General features: G+C 43.7%; 1 protein-coding gene across 2 annotated transcripts in view; it reads right to left on the reverse strand.

The window, feature by feature from the left end:
* Positions 1–25,601, reverse strand: part of MAF (MAF bZIP transcription factor) — a 195,156-nt gene that overhangs the window by 115,279 nt on the left and 54,276 nt on the right. The window contains exon 3 of one of the 2 annotated variants that reach the window (XM_071440726.1): positions 18,093–18,885. The exons of the other annotated variant lie outside the window; for it this stretch is intronic. The gene's annotated coding sequence lies outside the window, so the exon portion shown is untranslated. Of the gene's footprint in view, positions 1–18,092; positions 18,886–25,601 lie in introns of those variants that run through there. 2 annotated transcript variants of the gene reach the window in all.

Raw genomic sequence — 25,601 nt, forward strand, 5'->3', positions numbered from 1 at the left:
GCCACATTTACTAAAAAGCAGAGCATGAGCTTCCACAGTGCTGGAAGAAACCCTGTGAATGCTGGAGATTGTGGTGGAGTCCCTCAGTATGTCCTCTAAAAACTCTGGACCCACTGAAAAGGCTTTATAGGGCTCCCTATAAATTCTCCACTCTCTGGAGGGGGGCTGGAGGCTCCTGTACCTGCACTGGTTCAAATTCCTGCCCTCAGCAGAGCACAGCCCGGGGTCCTGCTGTGCTGCTCTGCCAGGCCCTCACCTCCTGCCACCAGGAAATGCAAAGTCTCAAGCCTGGCAATTTAGCACAGTGACATGTCTCCCTGCTTTGCCTGTAATACCCATGGTCATACTCCTCCCTCTGCCCCCAAATAAGGGCCCCAGGCAATGGGAACACCCAAAGGTGCTCAATCCCTCATGAAACGTGATCCAGCTCCCCACTCTCCGTGAATTTCAGCAACAGTTCGGGAGCTTTAAAAAGTTGTTGAGTCCCTGAGCACAGGGCTGGGATTTTGTCTGCTGCCCACTCAGCAAGTCTGGCATTTCTAAAAGAATTTATTCCTGCCTGAACTTCACACAACTTACCTGCATTCTTTGAACCAGCAAAATCGGGTTGGGAATGCCCCCAAAAGCCTGCCACAAAGAGTTCACCCACTTTTGGCAACTCTTTCCTGCTGTGTCCCCTCCAGGCACAGGCAAAATGAGACATTGAATGCTGAGGGGACCAGTGCAGCCCTGGCCCCACCAGTCCATTTGCCCAGGGGGCTCACTGGGGCCACCACACCCCACCTAGGGGCGTCCTCCTGCCCCCCAGCCCCATGGCGAGGCACTGCCATCACAGTCCCCATCTTCAGGGGACAAGGACAGCAATGCCCCCCTCAAGGGGTTGGGCTGTGCTCTCTGGGCACTTTGCACTGCAAGAGTCACCCATTGGTGACTGCAGACCTCGACCTGGGGCCAGGGGTGTCCCTGCAGTGGGGAGTGGGGAGGTGTTTGGGGGATCTCTGCTCCCAGTGTCCCCTCCCAGCACAGCTGTTTGCGCCGCAGATAGGAATCGCAGATTGATTAATTGATTAATCACACCTGCTAATTACATTGAACAAATAGGCAAAATTAATATTTGATGTAGGTCTCTAAAGAGACTGTATGGATCAATTTTCCACAGATAAGGCAGGAAAGCTCCTGCAGATAATACACAAAGCCTCCTGACTGCAGATGACTGTGTCACACTGAGGCGATGGAGTGATGCCCTCCCTCCCAGATCTGCTCGTTTCTTGCCCCTGATTATTCAGAGCCCTGACTGGAACATCATCCATGAGTTGTGTTTGCTAAGGCAAGCACACATGCACATGTTCAAAGCTGGTTTCAGTGCCACTTGGCTGCTGTTCTTCAGGGAACTGAACATCAAAAACGCATCAAGATAATAAAAATAACAGATCAGCTGCATTTAATACATAAATCATTATTATAAGCACTGTTCTGCAACTCAGGCTGACTTCAAGTCAAGCTTCCATTAACATGTAGCAAAAATATTGGTGTTTTTTAGAGGGCTGTAAAAATCCCCTTGCAGAACTACTCTGACTGTGCACCCAAAGCCAGGGCAGCCTCACACAGCAGGACAGCCACGGGCTGAAGCAGCACTTTCATCCTGTTTATGACCTTAAAAGGGGAAACTGCTCTCTTTTTGTCGTTCAGCCCTTTGCAAAAAGAGGCAAAGTTCAGCCCTCATTCACGTGCGTGCTGACCACAGGCACAGCAGCTCAACTGGAAGCATAACTCACATTTCCTGAGATGTGGGGGTCTCTTAGATGAAGGCAAGTTTGTTCCAGTGACCTTGTGAGGGCTGCTCCGGAACCCCTGTGACACTCCCTGGGATCTGTGCACCCCAGAGCCACCTCCCACACTGGTGCTTCCTCAGGTTCTGGATTCCTTGGGGTGAAAGTTGCTACATAAATATACATTATTGTTATGTACTTGTCATTGGGTTTCTGCACTGATTTGATTGCTTTGAAAATGGATTTTAAAATGGATTTGTTATTGTGACAGTGCATTTCTTTTGTCTTGGTTTAATGTCCATTATCTAGTGTAAATAACAGACTTTCTGCAAATCTAATTCCAGGTTTTTGCTTCCTATACCTTTACTAATCTAGAAAATCTGCTTGTATTAAGAAACTGCATCAGAAAGGAGTTAAAGCAGCATATCCTCATAAAGCTGCAATAGACATGAAATGTAATGAGAAATCCTACTACAAACAGACAGTGTTTTCAGTCTTGACTCTTTATTTATTAAACCTACTCTAGGAAAGTCAGGCAATCTACAAACATTTTGGGACCTGGCATGTTGTAGCTTTATAAAGTAATCTTTGGAGAACAAAGAACACCTTGTGTTTTTGTAGCAAATATTTCCTGATCTTAAAAGAGGGGTGCTTGATGCATAAAAAACCCAAACTGCCTTATTTTCAGGACAGATAACAGCACTGGGGAAGCCTGGTACCAGGCCAGGCAGATACAGATACAGCAGATACATGGAGGAAGAGTGAAATTGGGTGGTGATTTAACCAGATTTTGGCTTAGGCAGAGATTTCCCAGGACCTTTTAAAAACTGGACTTTACCCTCTGGAAGATGAAATCAATGTATTTAAGGTCCTGGAACTGAAGTGCCCCAATTTCAAGGCTCTTTAGCTCCTGAGAATGCCTCAGAGGCAGGCAGTGCCCCTGGTGCTGTGCACTAACACAGCCCTGAGCCCAGGCTCATGAGAGGATGGAGGTGCCACTGTGGGAACAGGGTGGAATAAAGGTGCCTGACTTCAAAACTGAAATCCAGAAAACTTCAGTTCAGCTGCCAGCAGCTGTGAATCACCTACTGTCCAGACACATTTCCCATTTCCTCTGAGTGTCCTGGGTGCCTCAGTCCGGCTGCATTACAGATCAGCAGCTCGGTGCCAGGAGCAAAGGGCTCAGCAGGGAGTGGGGCTGCTGACTCAGTCCTGCCTCCAAACTGGGACCAGTATTACCTGACCAGACCCTGCTGAGAAGCCCTAGCTAGCTCCACCTCTGTAGAACATTTCTTTTGGTGCAGGATTTTTGGGTTGCGCTGTGTGCTCTGACCTGCCCTAGGTGGGACAGGAGTCCCCAGATCTGTCAGAGCTCTGCTCAATGCCTCCTCACCCATGTACAGATCAGAACCTGAGACACTAAAATATCTCAAGCTGCTTTTTTTCAGGGGAAGCTTAAAGGTGGTTTCTCACCTCATGAATCAATTCACAAACTGCTATTCTCACCTGAATCACTACTGTGCCCCTTGTCCCCTCTCAGAGAAGATATGGACAAACCCACTGGAAGAAACCCTCTCTGCTGGCTCTGCCTGCTGGGCACAAAGCACACCTGGCTCTGAGCAGCTTGGCACAAAACAGAACAAGCTGAATGAAAGGCCACATTTAGGAAAGAAAATCATGCATAAATTCCCAGGCATCTCACTGAAAATCATCTTCAGAGGGATGTGGCTGACTCTTGGCCACACTCAGCACTTGCAGCTCGGGTCAAGCTGAGAAACTCTGCACCCCTGGCTGCCCAGGCAGAGCAGAAAGGAGCAGGGCTGGTGTCTGCTGCAACATCAGGGCAGTTTGTGTGCAAGGGTGCAATCACTTTGTCCCAGGAATGCAAACTCCTTGTGGATAGGAAATTCCTGGAATTCATGCTCTTATGATGCAAGGAGGAATGTGCCTTTAAAAATTCTCACAGTCACTTTATTTTCATAGCCTGGCAAGGAGTTTCATACGCTAATCGGGAAGGGAAGCACAGCACACCTTTAAATGAATATGGATAATATTTTTCTATTACCCTGATGATTATCACCTAAATTGGCTTATAAAACGTTTAACACTTTATCCTGGCAGTGTTTTAACACTGGAGAACTTTTTCCACCAGGGCCAAGTGAAGGATGACCTGGCAGCAAAGCAATTGGTACCAGAGAATGGTGGGTCACAGTGGAGCTGCTGGATGACACCAATCCCAGACCTCATCCCAGGGCTTGTGTGCAAGCTGAAGAATTTGACAGCAGGCCTAGAGCTTTATCAGAAGGTGGCTCACAGCTGGTGCCTGTTCCTGACCCTGTTGTATGACGCGTCCCCTCGTGGGACCCCATCAGCTGCCCATAACAACGGGTGCAAAGGCAGATGCCACATCTTCATACCAAGGTAAGTGAAAAGGACACCACAGCTGCTCAGCTGCACAGAGTCATGGCACATGGGACAGGGGTATTTTATTTATCATCAGGGCATCCTTTGCCAGTCAGCTCCTATAAACCTTACAGTGACACAAGATTCTTACTGGCAGGCAAAATAGTTAGGTGTATACACAGTTCTCGGGGGAATAATGTGATTTCTTGTTCTTTTTACCAGCATTGTTTAACCAGGTCTGACAAACGTGTTTCTGAGAGAATGGAGTGCAGCTGGGTCGAGCAGAAGTGCTCGCCTGAGCAGGCACCTGCACTGTGCACTGGCTGGGTGTACATCCCTGCCTGCAGATGCTGCTGCCTCCCAGGATTTCCTACAAAGTGTCTAAAAATCACCAATCTGTGTTAGGGTTAAATGACATTTTGCTCATCTGAGATTTCTTTCTGTAACTGGCACAGAGAGCAAGAAAGAGAGAGAAAACCTTAATAATTGAAAGGGGAGGATGGAGCAAAATATTTTTTTTTAAGAAAAGATCAGTTCTCAGTTAGCAAGAGGAAATCCTACCAAGAATATAGGGAGATAATACTGAGCTGCTATTATACCACTGCATCCCTCTGAGGAAAAAGTTATCTCTCAATGGATCTGAAAGGATGTTTTAAGTAAATCAGTAAATGAACTAGTCTGGGGACGTGAACAAAATATGTGTGTTTTCCAGTCTCTGAATATAAACAAACAAAGCATAAATATTCAGAAATTACTCCAGTTAGTCCTCTCAAAAACTCTTTGAGCAATGAGATAAATAATGTGGATGTTTGCAGTCGAGAGCAGATGATCTCTGAGGGGGAAAAGGCAGGAGAGGCAGGAGCTGTACTCCTCCTGTCCCAATCTTTGGTGATTTACTCACCCATCATCACAGCAGCCCGGCGCAGAGCGGTGTCCACACCACATAAAGCTCAGTGCTAACATACGACACACATAATGGACCTGCTTGGAAGTCTTCACTTGAGGATTTATGAAGAACAATCTAATTATTCAACTCTGTGCTGCTCACTACCATTATTGCTCCTATTTAAAGCCTCCATGGAACAGGCCGTTTGTCTCAGGGGACAGACCTTGTCATAGCGGTTTTCATTGATAGAAATACACTCCTCAGTTTTGATAGCAACCCAGCTAATCCTGGAGAGACTTGGTAAACATATCTCACACTTGATAGGCCCAAGGAATTAGGCCTTGACAGCCCTGATTTTCCAGGAACAGAAAAATGGGGTTGCTTTACCAATAAACTCTAATTAAAGAGGAGCAAAGACCAACCCAAAGCCTCTGTTTGCTGCAACAGCACAAGGGCTCTGTGGCTTCCTCCTGCCTGTAATTGCTTCAGCATCCCGAAGGAGGGAGGGGGGTTGTCAGCATCCCCCCCATCAAACAGAGGTTGTTCTGTTATTTATAACCCTGGGATATGTAACAGACGAGAGGAGTCACCTTGGCTTAGCAAGTCTCTCCTGTAGCCTAACCTTGGGTGAGCAGCAGCAGGAAGAGCAGTGCAGTGGTGCCAGCGTGGCAGGAGGCAAAGGGGGGCATGGCCAGAATTCCCATTCAGCTCCAACCACATGGCAAGGCCTCAGCAGAGTCCCCCATCTTTACTGCAAACAGTTTTCCTTTTTTTTTAAATTTGCCTGAATATTTATTGGTTCTATCTGTATGCAGAATAATAGGTAAACATCCTTTGTTCCACGTCTCCTACCAAGAGTTAGTGAAGGTTTGCATTTTCCCTGTAAATTATTTAAAAGTGGGGGTAATTAACATTTCCTAAAAAACAACTGGGGACTCACCAAATTCCTGTCACTGGCTGCTGGTGCCCAGTCACACACTGCCTGTAACCAAAGATATGCTGAAGGATAAGAGTCTTATCTTATCCTGTGTGGCTCTTATCAGACAACCCTAAATGAACAATTTTTCAGCCCTTCATATTACAAACCAAATGCTGTCCTGAGTGCACCCCTCTGCTTTGCACAGGCTGAGCAATGCCAGCACATCCTCCAGGATTTAAGGCTGTGATATTCAGGGGGGGCCTCAGGGAACAACTGATCAGGTTTTTAAAGGTATTTAGATACCAAACTCCCATTGATTTTGAGACTGGCTACACGTGTGGAAATCTTGCTATTGCTTTGCTGTTTTATCTTTCTTTGCTCAAGGCAGTGCTAAGAATGATAGATGTGCCATAATTAAAAATATACATGGAAAGCTCAACCCACATATATCTGGCCTTCTTTATTTCTCTTCCACCTAGGAAGTCCAGACCTCTTGCCTCAGTGTCAAAATTGGATCATTTCTTTCCCTCGGATAAATTAGCCATTTTTTTCCAACATTCACACCACTTTTTGTGGTTCCTGATCTGAACCTAATCCCTAAGTTTTTGTCTTTTGAGTATGGGACTTGAAGCCCAGTCTGCTGGGGCTTTCTCTGCAGCTTCATTTTTGCTTTTATCTCTCCCAGTTTTTGAAGGCTAAATGAGCAAAGCCTGCCCAGAGCCCAACACCAGCCTTGGCAGGTAGCTCAGAGGTGCCTGCATGGCTCACACAACAGTGGAGGGCACACAGCTCCTCAAAACTTTTTTTTGAGGCCACAATCACAAAAGCAATGACTTTCTGGCAACTCCTGAACATAAAGGCTAAAACCATAGGCTTTTCCTGCAGACAGGATAGATGCTTGCAAAGGGTTTTGACCTACTTTTCTTTACCCATAATGCAGATTCCAAACGCTTTGGCTACTCATGGTCAGCATTCAAATGCTAAATGTTCCTGTATGCTCCCACACACATGCTGTGGCCTGAGACAGAGCAGGAAAATCATGGTATAAAAGTAATAATCTGGATTCTAATTGTTGACTGGCACATGAATATTTGAACTGGAGAAGGTCCTTTCTCATGCTGAATATGGTAAAAGGGTACAGGAGGGTTAGAAACCTCTGAGGGGTAGAAAGAGTCAGTTTGAACAGAAATTTGTAGCCAAGGCAGCATCCCTGAGGAATGTTTTATAAGGGATGAAATGGGCTTGATTTTGCCCTCCTATCAGAGTGGCACCAGCATGTGCTTCAGTAATTCTTTATGTACCTCTTCCTTACGGGAGGCTTGGGGCTGTGTTTCTGTGCTTCTGTGGTTTTAGTTATTTGTTGAAAAGGTGTGATGAGATCCACAACCAGCAACCTGTTGAGGCCATTTCCATGCTGGAGCTGAGACCCAAAAGTACTGAGTGCCTGAGGAACAGTAGGGGAAGGGAGCAGAAAAACAGTGATTGTTATAACACAACACACTTGTGATGACATTTGTTGATTATCTAAAGATTAGGCACCAAGTCCAACTCCACTTGCAGTCAACAAGAAAAACAAACTGCCTCAAAAGGGTAAATCAGCCACCCAAAGATGGAGGGATCCTGGAGGATTTGGATGCAGGAGATTGCTGATTTCTGAACAAGTCTCAAGCAGGATGCCCAAGCTATGCCAGAAGCCACCCTGATCCTAGTAATGCATAAATTACTGGAAGCTCCTGCAGTTGCTGAAATAACGTGACTTGACTGTAAACAATACAAGTAGAAATCAGTGATTTCTTTTTAAACACACTGCATGGAAGCAAGATGAATGCAAGCCAAAAACCCATGTGGCTCTGTGATAGATCACACTGTATCACAGCTAGGAAGAAAAGGCTCATTCCTGGCTTCAGCATGGATGCTTGCTGCTGAAGGTAGTAAAAGTCCAGCTAAAGTTATTTTACTAGCTTGTAAGTAACAGCCCTCCCAGATCATAAATTACTTTCCTATAGGAATTTACTGTTCAGGGTAAGATGAACAACTCTAAAAAGTAGCCTGATGATGCTGTCCAAATGAATTTCATTGCAGGATGAGGATTGTGGGATTTATGGTGTGGTTTTGTTCTGTACTCCCACGTTCCTGACAGGTTAAATCACCAAAGTAGCCAACTGGCCAGAGCCTGCTCCAGCCTGCTCTGGTGAGTAAGGTGGTGTAGTGCACCATAATGGGAATTCTAGACCCCAAACACTAAATGGTTGAACGTGGCAAAAGCTTGGGCTGCTCTTTAGGACACCATTTTCTCAGGGCTCATCATGTTCTTGGATTGTGAAACAGCTTAGCTGGAACCAGCAGAGCTTGGACCTGGGAGATGGAGAGAACAGCCCTTGCTCCTTCAAACAAAACTCTTGCATGAAACCTCCTTCTTTTGATGAGCAGGGCACAGCAAAAACCCCCAACAGCCAGGGGTGCCCATTCTAAGAGTGTCCTGGGTGATTTTCCCTCTACAGGTGGGGGGGAGGAAGGAAGGAAGGAAGGAAGGAAGGAAGGAAGGAAGGAAGGAAGGAAGGAAGGAAGGAAGGAAGGAAGGAAGGAAGGAAGGAAGGAAGGAAGGAAGGAAGGATCAGTAATCAAGGTGAACCAGCTCACAGCAGTCCTGCCTATGAAAGCCAGCCTTGAAGAATACGTTATACCAGGGACTGAGCATAAAAATGTTGATCTACTACAAAAATCACTGGTTTAGCAGTAGATTATTTCCCTCCCTTCCAAGGAACAATTTCCCCTTTTTCCTTTTCCTTCCCCACACACCTGCACACACAGAGTGACACTGACATTCTCTTACCCTTCAAGCACCCCCACCCAAGCACGGGTGGGTACCCTGGGCACTCTGCCCTCACCCCCAGAGTGATGGGGTCTGGTGGAGTTAACAGCAGAGGGCAAAACAAAACCCAATGCACACAGTAGATTTCAGTGGAAGAAACTCTTGCACTGAAGAGTATTTAGATAGTGAGACACAAATATGTGAAGCCTTCCCTTGGGGGAAAAAAAAAATTAGCTTCATTGCGTCCTCCAGCCTGCCTAAATCTTTTGGCACATTTCTGAATATTGCTGTGCTAATGAGGTAAGGAGCAGCCAACATCCAAATAAATTCCAGCAAGAAGTTCCAGTTTACTTTAAAGTCATTGACTCTCTTAGGAGGAGGTCAAGGCAAAGTTATTTGGTCGTGGTTTTTCTTCTGCTTCCTGTTTTAAGTTACCAAGTTCTTGTACCGTCAAAAAAACTGCTGACTTTACCCCTCAGGTGTCTGGGCTAAAGTGGAAAATGAGCTGCTCTTTCTTTCCCCTCCTCCTCTCTCTCTCTCTGTCTTCCTCCTTCTGTGTGTTCCTTTGGGGTTTTCTTAGGGACAGGTACACAGCAAACAGCCCCCAGAACATCCTTAAGGGACAGGACATACAAGTTTTACAGATTTTAAAATACAGTTGGGAAAGAAACTGGCCCTTTTAAGGCTCCCCTGAATACAACAAGAATATAAGCACCCCAAATAACACAGAGGCAGCTCTGGAGATGGACCTGGAGACCAGAGATGGACATTGGAGCCTTCAGACCTTACCCAGATGGGATTTCTCAGTGTCCAAGTTTTGATAGTGTTAAGATCTGACAAATTACTTTGACTTGTTGTGACTACAGCCATACCTGAGACTCAGATGAAATTTGGGTTCACATTTTTACAAATTTGAAAATGTGGATTTTTTTTTTCTTGAGTCATATGTTTTTAAAGGACTGCCTAAGATTCACAGAAAAGTCAGTGCAGAATAACTCCCCTGAATAAGTTAAAGCCTCTCCTGACCTCACTACTAAAGTATTTGAGGCACTAAATGAAACAAGGCATAAGTGAAAAAAAAAAAAAAAAAAAAAATGTTCTGTGGACATGCTACAGCATCTCTTTATCTTCACAGCCTGAAGAGGGTGGAGCACAATTAGCTCATCTGTGAGAAATTTGGGCAGGCAAGAAGCTTCAATCAGTATTACATTCAGCTCCAGACCAGGATCCTGCTGTCCCATGCATGGCAGCTTAGAAAGCATCAGCTGAGCAGGGAGCTCATTGCTGCAGGGATGGCCAGAGAAATGAGTGGGACCCACAGGGGATAAGGACACAAGGAAAACAGATGCCAAGAGATGCCCTGGTGGTGATCAGGTTCAAATCCCCAGGTATAGCCTCAGCACTGATGATTTCCTGAGCAAGGAGCAGGTAGCAAAGGGAGCTGTCACACCTGCAATGCCCCATTCTTCTTTCCCTATATTCCCAGCAGAGGGAAAATATACAGAGCCACACAGATTTTGCACAAGGCCAGGTTTTAGCTGCCTGCAAGTCTGTCTCTCCAAGAAGTGACACTGCTCCTGAATGACTCCTTCACCCTCTGCTAGAATGGGGTGAAGCTTCCAGCCTTGGTGTAGGTTCATGGCAATCCTCAGGATGCATTCTCACCCAAAATGGGTTTTTTGAGGAATGGAAGCAGAAAGAGATATTCCCAGGCAGCTGGATGTGAGAGTATTTCAATATCCGCTCATCCAAGCTTTAATCTCTAAATTGCAAAAACATTAACATTATTGATTGATCAGACATCAATCCAACAGGAAATTTAATTAAATTAAAATGTGTCACTGAGCAGTCCTCACACTGTCACGTATAAATCTTTGGAAATAAGTAGACAAAGACAGAAGCGATTGATACCAAGTTCCCAGCTCAATTTATCTCCCACCATTTTATTTTCCCACTGACCCCCAGTGTGCTCACAGACTCACAGGGAGACAGCCTTGTCTGCAGGGTGTCCATCTGATGCACTCCAGCACCAGAGCCCTCCATGTCCCCTGCATGTGGGTACTTACAGGATCAGCTAGGATTGTGCTGTCAACAGGATGAGCTAGGATTGAGTAGGCTCCAACCAGAGCTAGGATGAGCCAGGACTGAACAGGCTCAAACCAGATGGCTCTGGGGAAACAAACTTATTTCAAGGAACTGTTATGGGGCTCGCCTTAACTCAGCACTGCTCCTCCTTGTAGCAATTGTGCTGTAAGTGCACTAGTAGGCAGGGTAACCTGGTACTAATCAGACCAGATAATTTGGTGCACAACTTCTACATGAAGTTCTTCTTCTACATGAAGAAATGGGCAATGGTAATTTGGAATGGATGTATCATAAGAAATAAATTTGATTATGGTCTGTGTGGCCAGCTGGATGAGCTGGGATTGAACAGGCTCAAACCAGATGGCTCTGGGGAAACAATCTTATTTCAAGGCACTGTTATGGGGCTCCCCTTAACTCAGCACTGCTCCTCCTTGTAGCAGATTTGTCCCCATAGGCAGGAGGGTCCCGGAGAAAGGCTGAGAAGTCCCTTACATTAAATAATTTATTCCTGGGCTGAGCATTTTGCAGCATCCAGCAGTGCCAGAGTCCCCACCAGAGCACAGACATGTGTGGGTATTAGCAAGGTGCTGAAATGGATGATTAAGAAACAACTCTGTACCACAACTTCTTTGGAGTACTATAAATCATTACAGCTGACTGAATAACACAAAAAGAGATTAAGAAATATTTTCTCCAATTCATTTCTGAACAGCAGTGGGTTTGGTTTGCTGTCACTTATGACAGGATGATATTTACTGTAATTTATTATTACTGTTGCTGCTGTTCCAGCAGCCACTGGCTATTCATAAGGAAGTTTGAGAAGCTGGGAAGTTCATAGAGTTGGTGGGTTTTTTTGCTAAAGTGTTTTTTTCTACCTGACAGGGTGTTGTTTTTCCCCCAACATCTGTTATTCTCCTTCCCAAGTGCCAGTGTCCTGAGGGGAAACCGAGGGGCCGCACGTGACTGCGCTCACGCACTGGGGGACAGGGAAGAGCAGAAGGGAAGGAGTCAGCAAATGGTGCTGGGTGAGATGTCTTTGCTTGCAATGCAGCATGGGGAAGGAAGGAAGGGAAATTAAAATCAGTATTTACAGACAGAAAAATCCAGCACTAAGCATTTTGCAGAAAGAAGACAAACAAACAGTTGGTTACCCAGGTGAGTGGTACCCACCATGCTCACCATGTACAGACTCCTGTAGACTCTCTGCCTCTCTGTCTGTCCAGCACCAAGCTGCATGTGAGTGCTGCTGCCTTCAGAAACCACTTGAATTATTTCAGGGTTTACTTCCTCTAATCTTACCAAATCCAAACTCCAATTGCATTTCTTGAGAGCCATCCTCTAAACAAATACTGAGGTAATACCAATTGGCTTGTGACTAGATGTGAAAATAGAGCTGTCTCAGCATGGAGTCCCACAGACAGGGCACAGATTTTTGCTGTCTCCACCTCCCACTTGTAGCACAAGTACAATTTTCATGCCTCTGTCAGAAGTGTCAACCTGGGGAAGTTGCAATGAGCAAGCAAGGAGAGGAGCGATGAATTAACTTGACAACAGGAATTGCTGCTGATAAATCTCTTAAGAATTTGATCCATAAAGGTTTGTTTCACTGTGGTCTGTGATAGGGGTGGCAATTTTTGGGGTCTCCAGCAGCACGTGGTGTGTGTTTCAGCTCAGATGCATATCTGCTTTGCAAAGGAAAATCCCCACAGCACAGAACAGAACAAGTGAGCTCAGCTGCATGGGGAAATGGATCTGGAACTGCATTTAGAGGCAGTGATTTATATATAAATTATAAAGTGTGTCAATTCCCGACACCCATTTATATGGAGTTTGTCAGACCCAGCTCTGGAACGTGTATTGCCTGCAGAAACCATACAGAAAACCTAAGAGGCTGCTGTAAACCCTGGCGTGTGAAAGGCCCCAAACCAGGATTTAATGGATTAGTAAGGCTGAAAAGGACCATCACAGTCATCTGGTTTTGCTTCCTATGTAACACAGCTAAAGAACTTCACCCACTCACTTCAGCATCAAAGCCATAACTTCTGCTGAAGCTATTGCATAGCTTTAGAAAGACACTCACTCTTGATTTAGAGACTGAAAGCAATGCTCAATCCACCACATTCCTAAGCCAAATGTTCCAGCCATTAACTACTCTTGCTATTAAAAAGGCACACTTTCTGGGCAATTTTTTCTAGCACCAGCTTCATACAGTCAGATCCTGCTCCATCCTTCCTCGCTGTATTAAAGAGCAGGTAATGGTCAGGTTTAAGTTGTGTGCACTGTCCTATGAATCACTGCATCTTTTCTCAGACAGTCTTGGAAATACACCACCTGAGAGGATTTATGAATGCACAAATAATTGACAATATCATTTGCAAGAGAATAACCAGAAAAATTCCCTCTCTTCTGATAAAAACTTCTGTGCATTTTTGTGTGTATATCCGTGTTTCATTTTGCTTTTAATCTGATGACTCTGAGATGATATGGACAAAGAGATGCAGGTAAATATGTGTCACACAGATCTCTCCCCCAGAACATTAGTAGAGGCATAATTCTGTGCATCAAAGCACAGTCTGTGTCACATCCAGCACAGACACTGAACAATGTCCCTTTAGAAAGGGCAGAGGGTGAGAGTAGCTTTATGACACTATTGATTTATTCTGTGCCTGCAGTTAAAAACTATACCCAGACAGACAATAAAAATAACTGCTCTAACCATATAACAGCTTCCTGCTACTAAAATGGATTTTACACTTAAAGGCATGGAGGGCTTTTCTTTTTTTCCTTAAGTCTCAATTATGACTTTTTCTGAATAAATGGAAATGAGAAATTGTCAGAACTGGTTTAATTCTCATGTTGTGCTTTTTTTTCTGCTTGCCTCTGTGTTTAAAAAGGCCAGGATTATTTTCCCATTGCAAAGTTGTGTTGTTAGTGCACTAGTAGGCACAGTAACCTGGTATTAATCAGACTAGATAATTTGGTGCACAACTTCTACATGAAGAAATGGGCAATGGTAGTTTGGAATGGATGTATCATAAGAAATAAAATTGATTATGGTCTGTGTGGTCAACAGGATGAGCTAGGATTGAGGTTGTGACCTTAGATTTGAATGATAAAATGATATATAGAGCAGCAGAATTATCTCCTAGAATACCTATTTTCATCCCAAGGACTCCATAGCTTTGCACACTGAGATTTGGGCAAGCTGCAAGTGCTTGGCAACACAACACTGGTGTCTTAAGCAGGCTCCTAACAGGCTTCTATTGTAATTAACCAGTTTCCATGATAATAGGGAAGGAATCTTAAAAATGGAAGCCCTGGACTGTGTGGACATGAATGGATCAATGAAATGTTTTAAGACCATATAAGCCTCCCCTGAGGTCTTTATCAAGATCCCTGAGGCTGCTGAAAGAAATGAAGATGACAGGACAATGGGTCTGTGAGGTGGCACCAGAGGCAGCTGGAGAGGTCCTGTCTCTCTGTTGGGACAGTTTTGGCTAGAAATGAAATTAGTCAGACCAGGGGAATTCTTGATCTGAAACTTGGGCTTTTTTTTTAGATTTTTGTCAGCAGGGCCAGTTCTCTGCTCCAGTTTATCAGTTCACAAAGAAGAACCCATGGCACAAAACACAGGCAGTGAGGGGACACAAATGAAAGCCCAGAACAGAAGGGAAAATCCCAAACTGTGTGAAAGACAGTGTGAGACAGGATGAGGTGGTCAGGTAGAGCAAGGAGAGATGTGCACCACAGCCTGTTTCTCTGCAGAATGGAGATGAGCAGCCTGGGTGCAGGAAGTCGGACAATAAAAGGAAGAGAGCATTGGGCTGGAAAAAAAATGCTCAGAAAGGGAAAAAGAAAAGGAGGAGGAATCTGCTATTCAAGTGTCATTCCCTTTCCAAAGGTTTTATGATTTGGGAGATACTGCCTGAATGACACATAATGTAGATATTGTAATGTGATCTCTTGTCCCTGGAGATGGTCTCAGAAATTAGATTATTACATGAGCATGGCTTTTATAGAAGTGAGCAAACATTGTAATAAATGAACTCAAAGAGTGAGAAAATCAAGATTGGACTCTTCACATTTGGCTGGGGGATTTTTTCCACTTACTTATGCTCTGTGATAAAGCTTAGATACATTAATTAACTTGCTTTAAAGTTGACTTATTGAATATGTTTGGAAGATATATTTTTGTTTCAATCTGTAAAGCATACAAATAGGAATGTTTACACAGAAAATGACCCTGTGGAAATTGTATACTTCCACCCTAAAGAGAGAAGATTTTTTTCAGCTTTGTTTTCACACGTTCTTTTGGGGCTTCTGGCATTGGAAACTTCATTTCTTGCAGTGGGGGTCATTGTCTGCTGAAACCCTCATGGGACATGACACTGAAAACAGGGGTCTGATTTCTCTGATTTTCAGATAATGGTCAACAGAAAATATCTAAGATGGAAGTTAAAATTTTCCTTTCAGCTACAGGTCCATTGTTAATCTTCATTGGATCTTCAACTCCTCTGGACAAGCCAGGATCTGGCCCTTGAGTGCTTACACACAGCTCCTCCCTCACCCAGGATTTGTCACACAATTTCAAGAGCACAATTTCCCAATGAATCACTCCTCTCTGTTCCTTACACCTCACTTTTATTTTTATTACTTTTTGGGAGCATGATTGTTTTACAGCCTTTCAATCATCAGCCTCTTCTGAGGGTTCCAAATGTTGAAGCAGTTTCAAACCCACGTGGTTTTAGCACTCAGCTCTCAGAGCTGTTTTTCCACACGGTGCTGTGGGACCCCTGTGCAAAGACATCAGGGATGGCTCCCAAATCCCACCTGCATGGATGGCTGCTCTCCAGCTCCCTCCATGCCTTCAGTGCTCAAGAGCAGCTCAGACAGGACTTTAAATGGGGGTTCATGGCCCATTGAAGAAAGGTGCAGCAGAGCTTTGTCAGCCTGTGGTGAAATCTTCACCCCTCTGGCTGGGATGCTTAACTGGGAGAAGAATTTCTCTCTGAAAATCCCAACAATCTCTGCAATGTTGGAAAAAATCTTTATGGGGGAGTGATCCCTTCTGGTGCTTTTCAAAGCCTGCTCTTCAGAGTAGCAGATATATTTATATTGGAGGTGGGTTGCTAAGTACAGTAACTACTCCACAGGAGCCAGGCACAACAAACCAGCTCCTCAGGTCTGATGCTGTGCTTGAGCACAGCTCCACGAGTGTGGATGGCTCCACAGCTCAATAAGTGTGACAAAACATGAATCCTGAGTAGGGAATTATTTAAGGTAGCTGTGGCATCTGGGGTTTGGGCAGTGAAGATGCTCTGCAGGAGCTGGTGTCTCCCAGAAGTAATGAATAGACTGATGAGTTTTATCAGGGAAGGGAACCATTCTTGATATCTGCTGGTACAGGTCAGAACATTGGGTATGTCTTTGGTGACACAATAGATAATGAGTCATGGAATAATGAGTCATGGCCTAATCAAAGGGGAAAAGGCCATGTCTTACCTGGTGTGGGCCCATATTGTAGATTTACTACACTTATGCAATGTGAGCTCTCCAAAAACTTGCGTCAGGACCAAATCCTAGACCTTGTCTTGTTCTGGGATTTTATGCTACATTTAGGGGCTTGTTTCAGCACAGCTTTCTGGGGGATGAAGAAAATGTATTCTGCTTCATCCATTCCCCCTAAAACAGCAGTGAAAGAGAAGCAGATACGTTTCATCTTCCTGCACTTCCAGCTGAAATATTCATTTGGGAAAGAAACAGGCTGAACAGAAAAAAAATAGGAGATAAAGCTGAGAGATCTGAGTGGCTGTGACTGTTTGTAACTTAGTGAGCTGGTCTTTGAGAAGTACTCTGTCCACTAGCTGGATGCCAATTGCCAAGAGATGCTATCAGTTGATTAAACACAGCCTGCCAGCTTCCTGCTTGATAAAACTAAGTACCATCTGATTGGGAATTCTCAAATCCATTACAGAATGGCTAGTCCATCACTTAAATCAGCATAGACCATTTCCCCATGAATCATCAACATACTTTGGTAATATATTTTCAGCAGCTAAACCCTGACAAAAACACTGACAGTTTGTCAAAAAGGTCCCTGAGCTCCGGATCCTGGGGGTGGGAAATGGCAGGACCATGAGGGTTTCCTGTTGTTCCCTGCTCAGCTGGGTGAAGGTCATTTCCTCTCCTCTCTCACGCAGAAGAAGCTGAACCCTCAACCTTTGAAGGTGTGTCAGTGAGCTCCCAGAAACAGCAGCCAGCCCATGCAAGGAGCCCTCTCCTGCAGGGCCATGCTGGCAAGGGTCACTCCCCAAAGAGGAGGGCTGGTTGCTACATTTGTCTCCTGGCAGATAAATAAGTTAATCCCAGGGAAAAGAAAAAAACAGAGGAAAAAAAAAAAACATCATGAACTATTACAAATCAGTCTTACACTTTATTTCTTCTGCATGCTGTAATACAGAAAAAACAAAAATAAAACAAAACCACCAAAAACCTAAACCCAGGGTGCTGAGCCAGGCCAGCATTCCTGTAGAGGAAGGAAGGGGCATGCTGCCAACCCATTAAAGATAATCCACTAGTGGGTTGGAGTGTTTAAAAAAAGCCCTCTTTTGTTGGCTTTTTGGAGAGTTTTATATCTGCTGAGTTGGAGGTGGGTGCCCAACCCCAGGTATACAACAGTGTTTGGACATCAGCTGCAATGTATCCTTGATCATCCAATGTGATAGATGGAAGGGTTATTCAAGGAATTGCTGTGGGACCCTTGCTAGCTAAATAACAACCCTGAAATACCAGAGGAACAAGTCAACCCCAGTAAAACCATAAAATCTTCATTCCTTAACAGAAATAAGACCTTAAGAGGGGAACTGATGCAAAATCTGAAGAAAGTGAGCAAATGCAATAAAATTTGGAGGCCATTTATTACTTATCAGGTAAACAGCAGATTATGATGAAATAATGAAGCCAGAAAGATAAGTCCTAATCATAGGAATTCTCAGATAATGCCTTGATAGGTGCTGTTATCCTCCAACTCCACCACTTCTCATCCATGTCTTTTTGCATTCTGTCTCCATGTCCCTCCCTTGGTTCTCCTTCCACTTCTTTTTTTGTGTGTTATAATTAAACATTGTAAGATAAACTTGTAAAATGGATGGATAATACAACACTTTCTTGTAAAATGTCGATACATTATCTGGTGTAAAGTCAGTGTAACTCCATCTCTGGTCTCAATACATTTTATTTACAAGAAAATGCATAAGCAGAAGACAAATATCTACTGTTTGCACAGTTTCAAAAACATAAACTAAAACAATAAGGAGTAGTTTGTGCTCTCCTTTAAATTGCTGGGAGTCAGGGATGTCTCTCCAGAGCTGACACTGACTTGGAATAGGTGAAGTGAAGCAGAGATTCACAGGCACAGTTTCCTCATTTAAATTAACACAAAGTGAGAGGACAAAGAGGCTCCCAAAATTCTGTCCTTGTGGTTCAAATTTGAATATATGTTTTTAAAGCTGGCCAAGCAACTGAAATTAAACCTCATGTAATTAAATTCCAGTCATTTGAGCAGAAAGTAGTCCTGGGAAAGTTAGGAGGCTGGAAACACTATGGTGAAGATATATTGGATTTTTTTGTGCCATTCCTATCACATCAGAAGTCCATAAAGAGGAAATTTAGGGTAAGTGAAGAGTTTTCAGTCTCTGGTGTGCAGACACCAAAGGTCCATGGACCAAACCACACAAGCAGCTGGTTGGGTGGTGTGTTCCCACCTGAAGTTTTCAATGTCTCTTCAAGTTTTCTGTACAGGACCATGACACTGGCCCAAAGTCTCCATCCTCAGGGTGCTGCTGCCTTCTTCTCAAGCTCAGGTGGTTTTGCTCTCTGCTCCTCACACCCACCAGCAGTCCTGGCTTACCTCCTGCTGCTGCAGAAACTTTTGGCCTCCTCATGGTGCAGATCTATAAGCAGTGTGATCTCCTCTGCATCCAGGCATCACCACTCCGGGTCTTCTGGGAGACTAAGGTTGGAAATTGGAAAAGGGATCACAAAAAGTGATAAAAAGTAGAAGTAAAAAAGATCAGCAGCAAGGAGGAACAGCTACAGAAGACTGGGCATTTACTAAATAAAGAGGAAAATGAGCCAGGAGAAGCCTTGGTGGAAGAAAGAGAAGTAGTGGTTCAAGAGCTGCCAGTCACCAGCAAAAAGGGTGGCACATAAAGCAGATGACCCTCCCTAAAGCACAAGCCCCCCTCCAGGCTGGCACTGGAGCTCTGGGAAGTTTGACATCCTTCCTCTTGCAAAGCAGGGTGACAGACACCCTGAAGGACTTTGTGGTGTGGCTGCCCCTTGGATCAGGGCAGTGTGTCCCACTAAGCCCTGGCTTGCTGTTGGAGAGAATTCCCCACTGGCTCTCCTCTGGAAGGAATATGTGAGCATTGAAGCTGCTCTGCAGCTGGACCAGTGCCCAACAAATGGAGACAGCCAGGAGATTACTACAAAACCACCCCAAAGGGAGACACAAGTGTAAACAGAGCTGTAGCACAACCCAAGAGAAACAAGCTACTGTCAGTTGCCTTAAATATATCTGGGCGTAAACTGTTGGGGATTTAGAACATAAAAACGTTGAAAACAGGGGTTTTTTTTTGTAACATGCTGCTATTTTAGGTCATATTGTACCTTCATCATTTGCACACACTTCAGCTAACATCAGTGTGATCTGTATTTAACAAACACAGTGTGCCCAATGATGACTGAATTACTCAGGAGGAACTACAATTGATAAGACAATGATTTATGGACCTATTGTTTTCTAGGTTCTTGTAAATAATCCTAATTGGTGTTAATCATCCACCCTCTGCTTTGTGTTATCACCAAGCAAAGTACACTTCCTAAAGAAGCTATTTAGGGCCATAATCCTTCTGAAAGGCAAGACAGCTATTGACTTCCACAGGACCTGCATTGAGGTGCTCAGCCAGGGAAAACAACTCTGGGATATGAGCAAAACACATCACACTGTCTTTCCATACTTGCACTTAAATTTTCCAATAACCTCCCTGTAAGATCAGTGTGTCCCAGTAATCCCTTCCACGTGGGCTTCATGCAGTTTCTCTCCAGCCTTTCTCCCAGCTCAGAAATGCACACAGGAGATTCATTTGCTGATGTTTATTTACTGCCAGTGTGCAGCTCCTGCCTGCATCCCCTTGGCATGATCTGGCTGTGTCAAACCTGACAAAGGCTGCTTTGGAAGAGCAGACACCTGCACCAGGACCTGGTGTTTTTCTGTCTCTGATTTTGTTGTTGTGCCTGAAAAAGTGCTTTGATCCTTTGGTGCTCCATTGTTTGTCACTCCATGCCCTTGTCAGGAGGGAGCTGTGGCACTCGAGACCCCCTTCCCTGCTGGTTTTAGGTGTAAGGTTTGGTGGGCTCAGTTCTAGCATACAGATCAGCTTGCTTGACTTTAACAGGTCTGCACTTTAAATAACGCTTAAATAGCATTCTAGAGGGTGCAGTCACACACTGCTTGCTTATGGAAACTACAAGGAAACCAGACAGCTTTTCAATTTGTGTATCAAAGAGAAGAAGATTTACACATAAAAGGGTGAATTATTTTGATTTGTAGTTTTCAAGCCACTATACATTCTCCAACATAAGTGCTCCCTTGTCTCTGCTTTCTGATAGTTCATATCAGGTTCAGTGGCCTAGATTTTCAAAAGTGGTAATTTTGGAGGCCAATATTCCTCAGTGCCAACTCAAGGTGCCTTCAAGAGACCAGATATTGTTAAGATACTCTATATCTTTGGCAAATAGGACCATTTTAGCACCTCTCAAACTTGACACCCCAAAGTGACAGTGTGAACAATCCTCAGGGGTGGGTTGGCATGAGGAATAAAGCTTTCCCCCACCACACCATCCCTTCCACTGACACTGGTCCTCACAATATCATACCCCCACCACCATTAAAGATTCCTGCAGAGTCAACACCACCAGTCCTTTTTGACATTCTCAACCACCAAACATCCTAAATAACCTGCAAAAAGAGCTCATTTCCTCAGCTATTTCATCTTTTAAGTAGCTGTAAGAGAAAAGTCTTCTAAGGCATGAGGCTGGATAGCCAAAATCTAGCTATATGGTATTTGAGGGAGAGGAGGGGAGAAACCCTATCCCATTATCTGCATTATCCCGTTACCCTTGGATGTCTTCCATGTACTTGGAAAAGCAATGCCCCATTCTTGAGGCTTCACATTGCAGCCACTGCCTTTTTGGCAGAAGAAGGGTGGATGTGGCTCCCTTCAAAGTCAATCAATGTCACATCTTTAATCAATCTAGAAGGTCACCACTGCACTTCCATCAAAAAAAGTTGGGTACAATTCTCGCTGAGTCCTGATTGTTTGTGGGGAACTCAGGTTGCAGTGGGTGTTGGAAAAAGTCTTTTCTGGCCCTTACCTCAGCACATCTTCTATTCCTAGGCTCTTTGTAAGAGTTTAAGATCAAATGAGAATTGTACCCAGGACTCTGAGATACAATGGTGCAGGAGGATGTGCAGTGAAACCTCAAAACACACCAAAGTGACTTAGCTTTGTGTTTCTTTATGGCTGTGAACACATCCAGCTTTGCTGGGAGGTTCAGAAAGCTTAGGGAGCTTTTGTGTGAAGGCAGGTCACATTTTGAGCAAGCTTACAACGATTTTGAGTTTCACATTACAATCACCTATGAAATGCTGTTGTACATCTGGGATGTCTGTGAGTGGTCACAAAACAGAAATCTATTGTGTTTCAGGGAGCTGTGACTAGGAGGGAGGACCATGGCAAAGCACATGTCAGAAACACTCAAACCTGAAGTCAGGACCGTTTTCACAAACGCATCCATCAACTCAAAACCCTGAATCTGTTAAGCCAGAAAATTCTTCCTCCAAGCTGGCGTAATTTCATTTCCATCCTGGTACAATTGGAGCAGGATCCAAAGCCCAGTAAAGTCAAGGGTAGAATTTCCATTGATTTCTGAGGAGCCTGGATCAGATCCTAGATCACATTGTCACTGCAGCAAAACCCAGCCGTGTTGCAGTGTACCCACCTGCTCTCCAAAGTCTCAGCTCTGGCCGTTCCAATCCATTGCAGGTACAATCTAGGTTATTCCAGCATTTACTTGGTGCAAGGCTAAATAAATACTGTTTTATCAAAATCAGCAATACTGCTCCTCATTAGTAAATTAGGCTAACTAATGCATACCTTTTATTAGGACAATTTGTCTCCTTAAGTCAAAACCAAGTGTCAAAATCCCTATTCTATCAATCAATCCTGCACCAGTTATGAACTAGGGCTGGATAAAGACATACAGAAAAAGTGCATGAAGATCATACAATGTTTTTTAAACGAGATACTTAGGCTTCTTTTACAATAATTCAACAAAATCTGGCTAGGTAAGAGATCAACAGCTTTTATGTACACAAGAAAGAAAGAAGGGAAGAAGGAAAGCAAAAAGGAAGGCAGGCAAGAAGGGAGGAAAGAAGAAAGGAGGAGAGGAAGAACCTCTGTTTCATTTATTAATACTTCATAATGATAAGTCACAGAAACACAAAAACCTTCAGTAACCTTTGCCTGTTCTCAGCAAAATCACCCACCTCCAGACATTGCTGAAATTACTTTCTTAGGCAGTTCTGTAATGTAAATTATTCTGCACACTAAGAAATTATTTCAAAAATAAGATGTAGAGATTTTTTCCTTGTGTGCAAATCAAACCAGAGAGGAATTTCTGGGAAGAACAAATAATCTTCTGCAGCCAGTACTAGAATAGGTGCCCTAAACAAACCTCCAGAAGGAGCATAATGAGGCAATGATTTATGGCATGCTATGGAAGTCTCACTGCTGTGAGTGTGTTGTAAGAACCAGAGAAAGGGAGAGGCAGTAATCATGCAGCCTCTTCCTCCTCCTCCTCCTCCTCCTCCTTGTGTGTTTCTGGATATTACTTGCTCAGGATTTGAGTGTGAGACAGGGCTGCAGCCTCCCTGAGCTGCAGGATTGGCAAATGATCTTTGTGCTGCAACATCTCGTCTCGTATTTACAGCACCATCTCCCACTGCCTAAAAACATAATTTAAAAATCTGCAAATGGATATTCTGAAACTTTGCACAAATATAAAATGTCATTTGTGTTGGATGTGTTATTGCTTGGTGTGTTTCAAAAAGGATTTTCAGGAATGTTGCCATCAGCAGGTAGGATCCTGGATATTTCAGAATGAAGGGTAAAACTTCCCTTGGCTGCAAAAGGGGCAGCATTTTACCTGTGAATTAGGGACTAAATACAGACAATGAATTTTGCCCATAGAAATATTTGTAAGAAATCTTGGTCCTGAAGTACTAGAATCAATTAAATGAAGAGCAGAAATATGCAATGTAACCAGCATTGCACCAATCAATACAAATCAACATGAGCCTGACCCTGTATATGTTGTATTTGCAATTAGTTGGGCTTTTTCTACAATTTAAAATTCATTTGGGTTCTTGTACTGACTGACAGGTTGCTTGCACTTATGCCCATATTCCTCCAAATTTCTTCATTTAAAATACAAGGAAAAAAAAAAAGAAAATTCCCCACAACTAAGAATTAGTCTTCAAATGTCTCTGGTAGGTTATTTATTGTAAATAAACATGGAAAAGATTACCTGCAGACTACTCGTGCTCAACTTCCCCCCCTAGCTCCCCCCCGCCCCAAAAGGCTAAATCAGTGAAATAAATTAATTGTTATGAATTATTCAGCTCTACCTGTGGCAATGAAAAATAGCAAGAGCATTAGGATTCTTCTTTGTGTACTAAGCCTCTAATTTATAGAGAATGCATATTAATAAAACACCGGATATTCATCAATATTCAAGTCACTGGCTGCCTGACTATTTAATCTAAAATTACCAGCCAGCTCAAAACTCTTACTAGTTAATCATATAATCTAAGCCATTCTGATATTGATGGTTAACATTAATTGCCCAACTGCCATTTATAAAAATCTCTCCTACATCTTCCCTTTGCCTGGCGGAGAACCTTTGACACGTTTAACTTTTCAAACACCCTGGAGTAGGCCAGCTCATCCAGCCTGTTCTCCAGCCCAAAATGTTTGTTTTCTTCATTCTCATGAAAGGGATGTTGTCTCCTGTTGTGGTTTTGCTTTTGAACATAAACAGCAAAAACTGTCATTCCTTATAAGGATCTCTGATACATTCCCCTCCTGCTGCAGATGTTCTGCAGGTGAAGAGGATAACCAGCTGGATTTTGTTGCCTGCACAGATTGTGTCATCCTTTACAATGGAAACAAAAGTGTTCAGATCAGGAAGGCCAAAACATTCTCATCTGCCAGCCACGTACTCTACAAAAAGCCACCAACCACAGACTTCCTCCCCCAAACCTGACTTCACACTCCAAAGGGGATGGCTGGCAAAGAGCACTGACACCTTCAGACATTGCCAACTTCTCCTGCACGACCTGCTCTGCACAAATCAAGGTGAAACATAAGAAATGGGGGGGAGTTCTCATGTGATAAAAGTTAGCCAAAGTTTGGAATCAAACTCCCAAATTTATCATAGCAGTAAGAAGTGATGATGAAGGGGATGGCAGTGACATCTTCCTAAAGCAATGTACCTGAGCTGGTCTTGGTACTTATCCTCTGAACTTTTTTTCTATTCTTCTTTTTTCTTTTTATTAACTTAATTAAAGTTAAAAAAATACAGAAAAAAACCCCAAAACTACACCAGCAAACAGAAACCTTTCAGTTATTTTAACCAAAAAGTTAGGATCCTGGAAGTTAACTGCAAATCAGCAAACTTGCAAAGAACTCAGTATAGCAGAAACTTCCAGCTACAAATATATAGAGTCATGTAAGTGCTACTGTATAATTAAAAAATGATTTTTTAAAAACAACACTCTTATCCCTTTCAAATGACATCCTTGGGTCATTTAAACTGAAATATAAGTATCACAGAAAAAAATTCCAAAAAATGGGGTTTTTTTTGAGTAAAGAATAGTTTTCTCTGTAATACAGTAATTGTCTGGATTGAGAGAAATTGCTTGCATTTTATAATTTTGCCCCTCTGGAATCCAGGAACTACCAAGAAGTTAACCAATGTATGTTCCCATGGAGTGAGGACTGCTGAGCAATGCCTGGTCAGATAAGACACACGACGTTGCTTTGACTACTCCGGAGCAAAATCACCCTCCTGGCCTTGAGGCTTATGTAAGGCACCCCAGCACCCATCTGAGCCGTGTCAATAAGAACTTGAACCTGGCCGTGTGCAGAAGGCAAACACCCGGCGTGCAATGGCAGCGCCTCCCAGCCCGTTTCAAAACCCCGGTCAATATTTGCGGAGAACGTTTCGCAGCCCCCGCGCGGGTCCCGGCGGCCGTGAGCTCCAAGAGGGAACAATGTGCTGACAGCCAGGAGAAAATGATGACTGCACGGTGAAACACGGCCTCAGAACAAGCAAGGACTAAATAAACTCTCAGCATACCTCGGTAATTCTTTGTGGCACAAAAAGTGGCTTGGGCCTTGTCTGAACTGGGCTTTTACCTAAGTTGGAAACCCATGTTTAAATTAAATTTAAAGACCATTCTTCTTAAAAGCTCTTCTACAATGCTTTGGCTGGACAGTGTATTTTTCTAACCAATGTTTACATAGTTTGACCCATTTTCACTTCTTTGCTTTAGCTGAAACTATTAATTAAGCTATTTAAAAATTAAATTGAGTATATGCC

This window comes from Agelaius tricolor, unplaced genomic scaffold, assembly GCF_023055355.1.
Source record: "Agelaius tricolor isolate 1412-34295 unplaced genomic scaffold, bAgeTri1.0.p SCAF_15, whole genome shotgun sequence".
NCBI classification, from domain to species: domain Eukaryota; kingdom Metazoa; phylum Chordata; class Aves; order Passeriformes; family Icteridae; genus Agelaius; species Agelaius tricolor.